Below are 11081 nucleotides of genomic sequence, written 5' to 3'. Positions count from 1 at the left end.
TTGTGTGGCTCATGACTGCTCACAGCCCTAGCTTCGCCTGGTGCTGGGGAACTTGGGGCCAGGATGACCATCAAGGCCAGATGCTCATGGCATGTTAGGCTCCTACACATCTGGAAAGGAAACTGGCCTGAGGTTGAATCAGACCAGGTGCAACCCCTCTTCCTCCTCCCTCAGGCTGGGAGTAATTACCTGCTTGGGTTAATAGCGCCCACTTCCCACTTCCCGCCACCTTTCATCAAGGCTCCCGGAGTTGCCAGGGAGAAATTAACCCTCACAGCAGCCCTCTGAAGTCGGTACTGGAGGCAGATGTATTATTATTTTTTTAAGGATCAATCTTTTTTTTTTAAATGTATTTATTTATTTATTTATTTGGCTGTGTTGGGTCTTCGTTGCTGAGCACGGGCTTTCTCTAGTTGCGGCGAGCGGGGGCTACTCTTCACTGCGGTGCTCAGGCTTCTCATTGCGGTGGCTTCTCTTGTTGCGTAGCACGGGTTCTAGGCACGCGGGCTTCAGTAGTTGTGGCGCATGGGCTCAGTAGTTGTGGCTCGCGGGCTCCAGAGCGCAGGCTCAGTAGTTGTGGCGCACGGGCTTAGTTGCTCCACGGCATGTGGGATCTTTCTGGACCCGGGCTTGAACCCATGTCCCCTGCATTGGCAGGCAGATTCTTAACCACTGCGCCACCAGGGAAGTCCCAGATGTGTAATTAAACCCATTTTTTTAACAGGTGAGTAAACTGAGGCAGGGCCCATTGCAGCCTGGCAGTCTGTTGTACCCCCATGACTCAGCAACTAAATCAGTCTCCACTTTCTTCCCATAGGAAGCAGAGGGCTTGCCCCCAGACGCCCCTTCCCCTGGGGGCCGAGCTGCAGGCGATAGACCTGGCAGGTCTTGGGCACTCCTTGTTCCTACCCTCTCACCTCTCAGAAGCAAGGAGCATGGGCTTGGGACCAGATGGAAGGGGCTGGGATCTGACTCTGCTTTGTGACCCTGGGCAAGTCACTGCCCTTCTCTGGGCCTCAGTTTCCTCCTCAGTAAAGTGGGGATGATCATACCCACCTCCTGGGTTTGTACTGAGCAGAAAGCACAGATCATACCTCTGATCAAGCTCCATTCCCTCCCCTGGCTCTGGCCACACTGGCCTCCTCAGTGTTCTTTGAACACCCAAGCCACTTCCTACCTCAGGGCCTTTGCATGTGCAGTGCCATCTGCCTGGAATGCCCTTCCTTCAGATCTCTCCCTAGCAGGCTCCTTCTCAGCTTTCTTAGCTCAAATGTTACCTCCTAAACCTAGAGTCTCCCCACCGCCCTGCCCTGCCCCAACCCCTCACTCTGTTTTATTTTCTTAAGGTATTTATGAAGGTAACTCATCATTTACCTTGTTTGTTTCCTTGTCAGCTCCACCAGGGCAGGGATTTTTATCTGTTTCATTCACAGTGTATTCTCAGAGCTCAGCTCAGTGTCAGGTACACAGTACGTGCTTAAGAAATGATTTTTGTTTTCTCCACCTCTTTGCTTGCTAGCTCCAGTGTCAGCTACTGACTGGCTGTGTGTCCCTTGCTTTCCCTCGCGCCCCCTTGTCAACTAAGGATGGACTGAGCACTATTCTCTTGAAGGACTCAGGTAGCTTTGAAATTGCCAGGACCTCAGCCTCATATCTCCCCAGGTAATGGGAGTTGAGAGCAAGAAGGGAGGTGAGGGGAGACGAGCCCCCACCTGGTGCAGACACCCTCTTTCCTGCTGCTCCATCCCCTGCCCTGTTGCCTCAGGTTTATGGACTCACTCCAGGCAGATCCCCACGACCAGCCACCCCCGCCCTTGGCATGTCTGTCAGCGCCCTTGGGGGAAAGAATTTGGAAAGGGGAGGAAGAGAAAGAAAAGAAAGCAGGGTGCAAGGGGATGGTTCCCACACCTGTGTAAATAATTTGTCATCTTAAAACTTGTCAAATATGCTCACCTTCAATGCCCAGTTCTTGGGCTTGTTTTCCTTGGCAAGGCCCCCACAGGAGTGGAATTTCGGCTGAAGGGAGCCCAATTGTCATCTTCTAAGCATGTTCCCAGGCCGGGGGGCCAGGGAGGGCTCTGGCTGACACTCCACTTCCGTCCCCAGAAGTACCGGAACATTCCTGGGATTTAGGGAGCAGCTGCCAGGCCTGGAAGCTGTCCTAGAATTCTGGAATGTTGGAATTCAAACAGTCTCCTGCCCATTTTTCAGAGGAGGAACATGAGGCCCAGAGAGGGGAAGGGGTTGGCCTGAGGTCACACAGCATGCTGGGATGAGCTAGAGTTTGCCAAGAGAAGGTGGGATCAGTATCCATCTCCTGTTTTCTCCTGTATTGGGGTAATAGCACCCCAGTTTCCTACTGGAGAACCTCCTCTTCCCCCATCTCCGTCCATGAGGTTTGGGTGGGGTGTCTAGGACACTGCCTCCAGGGGTGGACATATGACCAAGTCTGGCTCCAGTGATTGATCTAGGGATGCACGTGTAACTAAGCCTGCCCAATGAAACTCGATCCTGGGACTTTGGTGGCTGGGAATTATTTGTGAAAAGAGTTACAGTTTTTCCATTGGATTGAGAGTGAGCAAGTGAAAGCCTGGAGCATCAGGGGACATCATAAGAGAAAAAGCTGCCTGAGAGAGATCAACATAGAGCTGGACAGTGTTTGAACCTGTGGATCCAGCCATACCTGAAATAAGACACTCTTGGGTGTTTTAGTTTCATGAGCCACCACATTTTCCGTTTTTGGCTGAAAGCGGTTTGGGCTGGTTTTCCATCACTTGCACACAAAAGGTGCTGACTGACCCAGGGGAAGGGAGAAGGGAAGAGATTCCAGGCAGAGGACACAGCATGCATAGTGACCCCGAAACAGCAATGCCAAGGGATATTCGGGTAACAGGGAAAAGAAGGAGAGTCATCCCTGAGGTGAGTTTAGGAGTTTGTCAGGTGGTCAAGGTGGGAGAAGGGAGTATCTCTAGCAAAGGGAACAACCAATGTGAAAGCTTGGAGGGGGGACTAGCTAGTGAAGACTAACCATGTGCCAGGCTTGTGTCGGGTGCCAAGGAACACAGAGATGAAAAAGGCAAAATCGAATCCAGCTACTCCTTAACTGCTCCAGCTAAATATGGGCTCTTCTGCTTTCAGAGTTGAGCCATCACACCTCCCTCCTTATGCCCGCTGTGCCCTGCCAGCATGCTGTCTCAGATACTCGAATGCTCTCTAATTGGTATTGGGCACCATTGGGGCCACCCAGCTTCATTTTATAGGGTGCATAGGGCATCAGTTCACATTCGGTCACATCATGAGAGTTACTCCCTTTGCAGATCTTTTTACAGTCCTTCCTTTACATCATGGAGAGTCTGTTTGATGCTAACCTGTTTCTAACACCAAATACTTGTTAATCTCCCTTTGTGAAAAAGAGAGAGCAGGTCTCAGGTTCCATACCTTTGGCACACAGTTTTATCTAGCTAGACTTTTAAAAAACTTTGTATTGAGCTATGGCATACACAAAGAAGTGCTCAGCTTGAATTTTTCACAGCCGTGTAATTAGCACCGAAATGATCAGACAGGACATCACTACCCCCAGAGCTCTTTTCTCTCCTCTGTTACTTCCCTTCCTATGGGCATTACTATCCTGACTTCTATCACCGTAGATCAATATCCCTTGTTTTTGAACTTTGATCTTTTTCTATAAATTTGCCTTTTCCAGAATGTCATACAAGTGGAATCCTGCAGTGCATTGCCTTTTGAGTCCGGCTATTTTACACTCAGCATCATGCGTTTGAGATGCATTCATTTGATTGTGTGTTATCAGTACATTGTTCCTTGTTATTGCTGACTAGTATTCCATTGTATGGATGTACCACTGGTTGTTTACCTACTTAGCAGCTGAGAGATATGTGGGCTGCTTCCAGATTTAGTGATTATAAGTAAAGCCATTATAAACATTTGTAAACAGGTTTTTATGTGAGCATAAATTTTTATTTATCTTGGGGAAATTTCTAGGAGTAGAATTGCTGGGTCATACGGTAACCATATGTTTGACTTAATCAGAAACTGCTGAACTGTTTTCCAAAGTGTCTGCACATTTTACATTCCCACCAGCAATGCATCAAAGTTTCAGTTGCTTCCCATCCTTGTCAGCACTTGGTATTGTCAGTTTTTAAAAAAATTTTAGTCATTCTAATAGGTGTACACACTGGTATGTCATTGTGGTGTTAATTTGCCTTTCCCTAATGACTAATGATGTTGAGCATCTTTTTAATGTGCTTATTTGCCATCTCTGTAGTTTCTTTGGTGTAGTGTCTGTTCAAACTTTTTGTCCATTTAAAAAATCAGATTGTTTTCTTATTAATGGGTTTGGAGAGTTGTTTATATATTCTGGATACGAGTCAGTCCTTTGTAGATATGTGATTTGCAAATACTTCCTCCCAGCCTGTGGCGTGTCTTTTTGTTCTCTTAACAGGCAGACTTTAATAACATTGTTTTATTTTCATTGTGATGGTTCTTCTGGTTTTCTTTGATTTGTGGCAAGTATTCTTTGTTGTTTTTCAAATCTAGTGATCATATCAAATGTTTCCTTTTAAAATAAATTTATTTAGATAAAAAGGTAAGTCAACTTGAAGAAAAATATTAAGCAATAGTAGAAATAGTGGAAAGCAGACTGCACAAAAATCATGAAGTCAGGTACTTGAATAACCAAAATGTGGACAGCTCCAATTCATTCCATCAACAAATATGGATTGAGCACCTACTATGTACCAAGCTCTGTGTTAGGTGCTGGGACACAGAGATGAACAGAGGAAGAGTTTCTGCCCTTTTGGTGATGGTTTCTCTCCAGTGAGCTCCTCTTTATCCTTCAAAAGCCAGCTTGAATGACCCTTTCTTTGTCCAGTGTTCCCTGGAGCACTCACCACACCATATTACAATTTTCTGTTTCTGTGAGCATCTTCCTGGGTAGGGGATGTGTCTGGCAGCCTCTGAGCGGGTTGCATAGAGCCTGGTGCTTAGGTTCTCAATAAATAGCATCTCATGAAGTAGACGCTATTAGGAGATGCCAAAGATGGGATTGCTGATTTGATTGGTTGAAATCAGCCAGCTCCACCCAGGTGCAGTGGCCTGAAGCCCCTCCCTGCTGCAGTCTGGGCTGGCACTATGCAAACCAAGGTCATTCTCCTTGGCCTCCCCTTCCACTAACAAAGACACCAAGAGAAAAAGCCTCTCAAATCCAATGCCTTCAGCTCCCCTTTTTGCTCCTCATCCAGTGCCCATGGATGCCTTCCCTGGTACTCATTGATCCCACAAATGCTTGCCAGGCATCTCTTTGCTCTGACTTGGCCCCATTGGCCACTTCACCCTGGCCCCGCCCCCCTCCCTCCTGCTCCTCCACTCCAGCACAGCAGCCTGCTTCTGTTCCTCCAACAAACCGAGCTCATTCCCACCCCCCGGGCCTTTGCACTTGCTGTTCCTTCTATCTGGGACCCTCTTTTTCTAGCTCCTTGTGTGATTGGCTCCTTCTCCACATTCAGTTCTGAGCTTAAACTACTCCCTCCCCAGAGGCCCTCCCAGGCCATACTATCAAAAGCCTCCCTGGTTTATACTTTTTATCCTACAATTCTGTTTATTTTCCTTGTAGCACCAAGGACCCTCATTTCAGAGTTTATTTGTGTGTTCACTTGTTTCTTGTCTGTGTCCCCCACTGGAGCATCAGTACTGTGAGGGATTTTGATCTGTCCTTCTCTGTCTTCCCTGTGCCTGGCACAGTGCCCAGTGCATAGTAGATGCTCAATAAACATTTGCTGAATGAATGAATGATGTCTCCTTTCTCAAGATGCATTCAAAGCAAAGTTAAGCCCCTCAGTCCATATATCAGGCTAATGGCTCTCTGGGCTCCTTCAAGGTGGGACCACATGTCTTCTTCCTGGCCCACATCTGGCCCCTGTGGCTGTCCCAGTGCTCATTGCTGCCTACCAGGTCCCCCAGGCTTGTGTCCTGCCAGCTGCCCAGCCTGGGGGGCTGTTCCACCATCCTTGGAAGCCATTCCCCAGGACCTCACCCACTATGGGCCGTGGAAGGGGCTGGAGATAGCTATGTGGGCTCCAGGGACCCTGCATGGAATCCCATCAGCTCACCATGAGAGTCATTTCAGCTCCCTTTCTGTCCTCCTGGTTCTGCCATGGCAAAGGCAAGGCTCCCCTTGAGGCCTGTGTGTCCTTATCATCTTCCTACTACCTGTTCATTTGTTTTAAGAAACACAGAGCAGACCCCAATGCCAAGCCATCAGCAACAGTTATATCTGACTTTGTTTCACTTCTTTGTATAATTTGCTGAATATATTCAATTTACAGTAAGTGCCTTAGGTTGGGTTCCCCTAGAAGCAGATCCCTAAGAAAATAATTCAAAGGCAAGTGGTTTATTTGGGATGTGATCCCAGAAAACACTGGTAGGGATGTGGGGAAGTGGGACTAGGAAGGGAGGGCCTCCAATGCAGAGAGTATTATCAAGCAAGTAACCACTGTGGGCACCTGCAGCTCAGCGTGCTGTGGAGTTCTGAGAAACGGTATAGAAGGTGCAGATAACCTCGGGGCTATCCAATGGGGGTAGGGTGGGGGGGCGTGGCCAGGGAGCTGAGGAACCTATACATCTGCTCCTGCCGGTCCTTAGTAGGAGGCAGCTCCCTGGAGTATTAATTCCTAGCACTTCAGCCTCCTGCAGGAGGGCAGCGCCCGCAGGTAAAGGGGCAGGTGCTGGCAGTTGGAATTTGGTCGGTGTTCATGGAAGTAAGCAGGAAGGGAGATGGGCGAGGCACCGAGAGCAAATGCCTCATACTTGATACTGGTTTCTCATTTAAAGCAGAGATAAAATGTTTCCTTTAAAATGAAGTTTAAATAAAAATTTAAGAAGTGAGTTGACTTTACACTGCTATATTTAACATAGATAACCAACAAGGACCTACTGTATAGCACAGGGAACACTGCTCAATATTCTGTAATAACTTAAATGGGAAAAGAATTTGAAAAAGAATAGATACATGTATACGTATAACTGAATCACTTTGCTGTACACCTGAAACTAACGCAAAATTGTTGATCAACTATGCTCCAATATAAAACAAAAAATTTAAAAAAAAAGTGAGTTGTCTTAAAGAAAAAGAGTAAATCGTGTACAGGGGATACGTGAATGTGGCAAACTCTGCTACTTTTAAGGGCATTCAAAGCCTTTAACAAGCAGACGCGTCTCCTCGGTGACCCACCGGGATGGGGATGCAGAGACCACCCCCTCCTCCCAGCACACCGACCTCAACACTGCCCTGGATTCCTGGGAATCTTGGAAATGGGCCATGACGCTTGAAGCCCTTTTGACTTGGGGTCTGTCACTTAACATCTCTAGGCCTGTCTGTTAAAAGGGTAGGTTCTAGGGACTTCCCTGGCGGTCCAGTGGTTAAGACTTTGCCTTCTAATGCAGGGTGTACGGGTTTGATCCCTGGTCGGGGAGCTAAGATCCCACATGCCTTGTGGCCAAAAAAAAAAAAAAAAAAAAAAAAAACCCAAAACATAAAACAGAAGCAATATTGTAACAAATTCAATAAAGACTTAAAAAAAAGGTGGGGGGATAAGTTCTAAAGTCAGGTGAAAGAGTAAATGTGCGAAAACAGCCAAGACAATTCTGCAAAAGAAGAACTAAGAGGGAAGACTTGTTCGTCCAGACATTAGAATCTATGGCAGAGGTATAAAAAATAAAGCTGTATGGTATTGGCGTAGAAGTGGGCAGATACATTAATTAAGGGAATAGAATAGAGCCCAGAAATTAGCCCAGGTGTCACCTGTCCTGCCTAATGGATGTGAAAGGGTTTGGGAAAAGGGGAGACATCAGTGAGCGTGGAATTCTCTGGATTGGGCCTGGGCTGGGGCAGTGGCTTCCCAGCAGGCTCCCGTCTTTGGCCTTTCCCTCTGGTCCACCTGTCAAGGCACTGGGAAGATTAACCCTCATGGACCACATGCTCCCCATGTCTACCCTGGGAATCTCAAAAGCCTCCAGGACGTTGCTCCCTTTGCAGTTCTCTTTGATTCTTCTGATTAACCCACGGAGAAAGCCACATGTGGGTGTTGGCAGGCCTTTAACATCTGTCCAAAGCTTGCTCATCCCTCATTATGCGTTATGAAGCTGAGCAGACCTCAGCCCAGAGCTCTCAGCTGGCCACAGAATCCAGCTAGACTTTAATAATATTTTTTTGTGATCATTGCTTTTAAGGTTACTTTCCATCTGTAGGAACGATTACTTGTTTTCTCTTTCTGGTAACAGTATACATTTTCCTTTAAAAATTATTTTACTGACATATGCTACAATGAGAATGAACCTCCAAAACATTATGCTAAGTGAAAGAATTCAGACATGAAGGTCACTTTCTGTACGATTCCCTATGAAATATCTGGAATAGATAACTCCATAGAGACAGAAAGCAGATTGGTGGTTGCCGGGGACTTGGGTGGAGGAATAGGGAGTGGGGAGCAACTGCTTAATGGGTACGGGGGTCTCCTTTTGGGGTAATGAAATGTTTTGCAACTAGTTAGAGGTGGTGGTTTGCACAACACTGCGAATACCATTGTGAATACCAAATGTCACTGAATTATTCACTTTAAAATGGTTAATTTGATGTTACGTGAATTTCACCTCAGTAAATGATTTTTAAAAAACCAACCAAGCAAACAAAAAAATTAATTAACTTAATAAAAAGTATGAATGGCTTTAAAGATGACTTTTAAGCGAGGTTCAGGAGACACTGGCTAAAAGAACCGGTCTCACCTCCAGGCCTTGGCTCATGCCTTGCCCAGGTCTGGACTGCCCCCTCTGCTCACTGACGGAATCCTGCCCATCGCTGGGAACCTAGGCCTAGTATCAGCTCTGTAGGAAGCCCTCCCTGATTACACAGGCCCATCGGGGACCCAGAGTGGTCGGGTGGGCCCAGTCCTGCAGCTTTTCAGACCTTGGTGCGAATCTTATTCTTGGGGAGGAGTCTCTTAACTTTGGACATGTTATTTAACCTCCCCAAGAGGGCCTCAGTTTCCTCATCTGTAAAAATGGGGGTTCATGATCATTCTAATGTCACAAGGTTGAGTTACTACATAGAAAGCCAGCAGACAGGGCCAGATGCAGAGTGGGTACCCTTGATTCACACCTGGCTTTGAGCACCGATCACATCATATTGATTTATTTGCCTCTTGTTTCCTGGACTGTAAGCAAGGTCTCAGTCTTTGTGATCTCTGTATCCACAGTTCCCACACAGGGCTCACATAGTAAGTCCCCAAGAAGGGTGTGTTGACTGACACCCAGAGGAATTCCTAGAATGCCGCTTCCTCTCTCCACCTTCAGTGTCCCCACCCTGTCCAGCCCCCTTCATCACTCACCTGGACCATTGCAGGTCACCTGGCTTCTGTCCTCTACTCCCCACCCGCAATCCATTCTCTACACCCAGCCAGAGGACCTCATTAGAACCTAAGTCAGATCCTGTCCCTCCCCTGCTCAGAACTTTCTCAGGGCTCCCACCTCACTCAGAGTAAAAACTGAAGTCCTCCCCGTGGCCCACAAGGCCCTGCATGATCTACCTCCCCCCCCCCCAACTTCCGCCATCACTTCTCTGTCCTCATCTCCCTCTACTGTCCCCCTCCAGCCATGACAGTCTCCTCCCTGTTGCTCTAAAACTCCAGGCCTCCACCTTTGGACCTTTGCACCCGCTATTCCCTTTACCGAGGACACTCTTCCCCAGATATCACCCACTGCTCACTTCCTCCCCTCCTTCAGACCTTGGTTCAAATATTCCCTGTTCAGGGAGGTTTTCCCTGACTTCCTGGACCTCACTGGACTCCAAAACTCTTTTTCTCCCCTAGGAAAGGCCCTTGGCTGGGATCCTGGGCCCCGCCCCACATCTCGGGAGAGGAGAGGCTCCCAGGCCTCTCTCTGGACTTGGGGCCTGGGGTTAGCCGTGGAAGCAGGCGGCACCCAACTGTTCCTGGTGCAGAGGCCTTTGCCCGCCCGCCCTCTGGGGGGTGGGGGCACCCTGCCCGGCTTGCACAGGCTTCCAGGGTGCAGGTGGGAAAGTCCCACGTCCTTCTCCGCTTACCTGACTCGGGCTGACTCAGACCCTCACGCCTGGCCAGAGGGAGCCGCAGCCCCGCCCAGCCCCTTGATGGGAAACAGCGCTGCTAGGGCCTGGCTGGGCCAAGCACTGACTCACCTCGCCCCCCCAGCCTCCACCACTGAGAGTCACGCCTCCCTCCTGCCAAAGGCGCTCCAGCTTTGCTCCCGGGGAGCTTTCCCCTCTGCGCCTTTGCCCAAGCTGTGCCTTGGCTGGCAGTGCCCTTCTGTCTAGAGCCTTCTGTTCCTTCAAGCCCAGCCTGAGGGCCATCTTCTGGGGGGAAACGTCAGAGATTGCTCTGGCCAGAAGGGCAAAGGGGCAAAGGGGAGAGGTGATAATAATAATAATAGTAATAATAATAACTATTATACAGTAATAATAGTAACTAGCCATGCTTACCATGTGCCAGGCACTGTCCTAAACACTTCATTGTATTCATTCATTCAACCCTCACAATAATCTTATGAGGTAGGGACTGTCATTTTCCCAAGGCACAGAGTGGTTACCAGCTGGTAAATGGGAGAAGAGGGATTTGAATCTAGGCAGTCTGGATGTCACGCCACCTTTCTCATCTCCCAGACCTGGAGAACCAAGTGGAGACCTCTGAGGGAGCTGGGCAAGGAGGAGATCCAAGTTCTGGGTTCTGTCTCAGCACCCCTCACCCACAGTGGGAACCAGCCCCTCTCTTCAGGGTACAGCCTGGTCTCTGGTCCCTCCATCAAGGTGAATCCTCAGAACACAGGGTCTGGGCAATCCACCAACAGTGGCGGAAAGGGAATTTACATGTACAGAACAGGGACCACGGCCTGGACGCTTAACCCGTTAACCTCCCAGCAACCCTGTGCACTGGGGGCAGTTACCAGCACCCATTTATAGAGGAGGAGAATAAGGCCCGGAGAGTAACGGGATTTGCTCAGGGTCACAGAGCTAGGGTATGGCAGAAGCCGGATTTAAA

The 11081-nt window shown here is 48.5% G+C and overlaps 1 long non-coding RNA gene across 1 annotated transcript; it reads right to left on the bottom strand.

Annotated features, from left to right (window-relative positions):
- Window positions 1–351: 351 nt before the first annotated feature.
- Window positions 352–9865, bottom strand: LOC309644934. The gene is made up of 2 exons (XR_014254663.1): window positions 1954–9865; window positions 352–645 (listed from the first exon to the last, which is right to left on the bottom strand). It is a non-coding gene; the product is annotated as an uncharacterized lncRNA (long non-coding RNA).
- Between the last annotated feature and the right edge of the window lie 1216 nt (window positions 9866–11081).

The sequence above is a fragment of the Balaenoptera physalus genome, assembly GCF_965194825.1.
Source record: "Balaenoptera physalus genome assembly, chromosome: 16".
In the NCBI taxonomy this organism is placed as follows: domain Eukaryota; kingdom Metazoa; phylum Chordata; class Mammalia; order Artiodactyla; family Balaenopteridae; genus Balaenoptera; species Balaenoptera physalus.
This window is presented reverse-complemented; position numbering and strand designations above follow the sequence as displayed.